This window comes from Glycine max, chromosome 4 (assembly GCF_000004515.6).
Source record: "Glycine max cultivar Williams 82 chromosome 4, Glycine_max_v4.0, whole genome shotgun sequence".
Taxonomy (NCBI): domain Eukaryota; kingdom Viridiplantae; phylum Streptophyta; class Magnoliopsida; order Fabales; family Fabaceae; genus Glycine; species Glycine max.
This window is the reverse complement of record NC_016091.4, coordinates 37,872,443-37,875,692: the sequence shown is the minus strand read 5'-3', so window position 1 is coordinate 37,875,692 and position 3,250 is coordinate 37,872,443.

The following is a 3,250-nucleotide window of genomic DNA, read 5'->3' as shown; positions in this document are numbered from 1 at the left end:
GTTGAGGCCCTTGGGGAAGACTACATTCACATGGAATTCTGAAAAGAACCTAAGGAACTCAGGTTTCAGTTCCCTCCAGGAATGCTTAATGAAACTGAAATTTAGCCCATGAGGCCCTTGGCTTTTGTCACTACCACAAGCCCACACTGCACTAGTTATCTCATCCTCTTTAAAGGGTTCCACCAGCATCTCACTCTAGATTGAAGACAAAGCATTAAAAGAGACCCCATCTAAGTTGGGTCTGTGCAAGCATGGTTCAACAAACCTGCCTTTAAAATGCTGAAGAATTGCATCCTTAATGACAGCAGGATTATCTACCCAACTTCCATTAATTTGCATCCCCCTCAAAGCATTCCTCCTTCTACTGGAATTGATGATTTTGTGGAAGTAGGCAGTGTTACTATCTCCCTCTTTAAGCCACTTACACCTGGATTTCTGTCGCAGCATTGATTCATCAAGAATAAATTGCTCCCATAGGTCAGATTGGGCTTTCTTGAGCTCTTGGACCTGCTGATCAATAGGTTGAGCTGTGAGGGAATTCTCCAAGTCATTGAGCTTATGCTAGATTAACTTCACCTTGTTGCCCAGATCTCCACAATTTTCTTTGCTCCAGATTTTTAACCTTTGTTTAATTTTCTGAAGTTTGCATTTCAAGGTTAGTGTCTGGAAGACAAAGATTGCTTCCCATTGAATTCTGCTATAAGGTTAGTGTCTGGAAGACAGACATTGCTTCCCATTCTTTCAGCTGGGTGTCTAATGCAATTGAAATCCCCTACAAGGCACCAACACTGAACTTGGGATTGATTCTTCAGTAAGGATAGCCTCTGCCAATAGCTGGGTGTCTGTCCTTTATTAGCCGCCAAGCAAAAACTATTATTTTGCTAGAAATTTTAATCTTCCATAATTCCTTACACCATTCCTCTTGTTGACCACCGGTAGAAGCTTCCAAAACCAGATTGTAGGCGCTGCGTGTGGAATAATTCCTTGTTTGATCACCTAACCATTCCCATTCATGTTATCCTTGCTACTGAATGTGAAAATTAACATGAGAGGATCCACTCCTTACATCATACATACCAATAGAAAAATTAAAAGCACCAAGCTGCAAATATGTTTTTAACCCTACAATGATTTGGAGGGAAGAATGAGGGAAAATATCTTACAGAATGCGGGCCAGATTGTTTTGTTCAAATTCAAGTTTTTTTGTTTACAGATTTGGGTTTTACTGGCCAGAATTTGTTTATTGTTGCAGTGAAATTTTCTTTTTCTGCTGGTTTAAGTTGATTATGCATGTTGTATTTTAATTGAAATGTAGATAATAGGCTTTAAAAGGCTTTAAATACACTGTGGCTAATTTCTGTATGGTTTTTTTTAGGCTTATCATTTACTATTGCTAATTGGCGTTACTGTGGAAGCTCTTTGATTATAGCAACTCCAGGTACGTTTGTACGGTCTACTATCTTTATATGTATTATGATAGACTACTGTTTTGACATTTGTCGTAGCATTTATATACACATATACTGCTGTATTTGTTTGGTAGATAAATTGTTGTATTTGTTTGACTAACTTATCTAAGATCAATTGAGTATTTGTCAATAGTACTCCTCCCCTAAAGCTATCTTTGAAATCCAGCTTGTGTTGTTGACACACACACACAGGCACACACACACACACCCACCTACATACACATACACAACCACACACACAGCCACAGACCCACACACACACAGACACAGACACACGCAGCCACAGACACACAAACACACACACACACACACACAGCCACACACACACACCGGCATAGACACACACAACCACACACACACACACACACACACACACACACACACACACACACACACACACACACACACACAGACGCACACATACACAGTCACACACACAGAAACACACACACACCTACACTCACATACACACGCATGCACACACACACACACACACATACACACAGCCACACACACAGAAACACACAGAGAAACACACCCACACCCACATACACACACAGCCACACACACAGAAACACCCCTTAAGTGGTATATGTTATACATGTTTCTTTTTTTTATCAGCAAAGATAAGTATATATATAGATAATTGAGTACCAGAGGTACTGAAATACAATTTTTGTTGTCCAAGCTAGTGGTTCGAGATTAGACTGAATGGAGTCTAAAAAGGAACCACAGCCAGGCCATAGACCATATTAATGAAAAGCTGCTAATCAAAAGTTCTATTCTGAGCTATTACACTATCCCTTCTCTAAGATTACTAGACCATTGGTTAAAATGACAAAATAAATCCTTCTCCAAATGCCTCAGCCAAGTCCACAACAAGAAAGATGTTTTGCCAATCAATTTGTTGTTGTCAAATGTTTCATTGGAGAATACTATCTTATTTCGTTGCTGCCAAATGGTCCGGGTCACTGCCACCCACCAGCATTTCCACCTAGTAGCCCTTCTCCCCTCATTCAATATATCTCCATGCTGTAGAAAATGTTGTCTTGGATCTTTTGGAAAAGCTGCAGATTTGTTCACCCAGGATAATGATTCCCACCAAATAGGGATGATTCTATTGCAGTGGAAAAACAAATGTCCTGCTTCCTCTTCCTCTCTGCTACAAAATGGGCAGTGCCTATCCAATATATCTATTTGTCTCCTGTGTAAGTTTATTCTAGTGGGTAGTCTATCTCTAAGAAGCCTTCATGCAAATACTGCATATTTGGTTGGAATCTTCAGCTGCCACAGCTCCTCAAAAATAGGACGTATCGTCAGCGTATTGAAGAACATCCACAGGCACCTTATTGCTCCCCACCAAAAAGCTTGTAAAGCATTGATTTGATACTGCTTCCCTCATCATGTGGCTGATGATGTTTACAATTTAATGATCCTTTGCTACCCTGCAATGAGACACACACAGATACACAAACACACACACATAGAGACAAACACACGCAGACACAAACACAAACACAAACACACACACACATAAAGATACACACACACACAGAGAGAGAGTCACACACACACATAAAGAGACAGACAAATACACAAACACACTGAGCCACAGACACACACAGAGACCCACACACAAAGACACACACACTGAGTCATAGACACACACATACACAAACACACTGAGTCATAGACACACACATACACAAACACACTCACACACATAGACAGACAGACAGACACACACACACACACACATAGATAGACAGACACACACACAC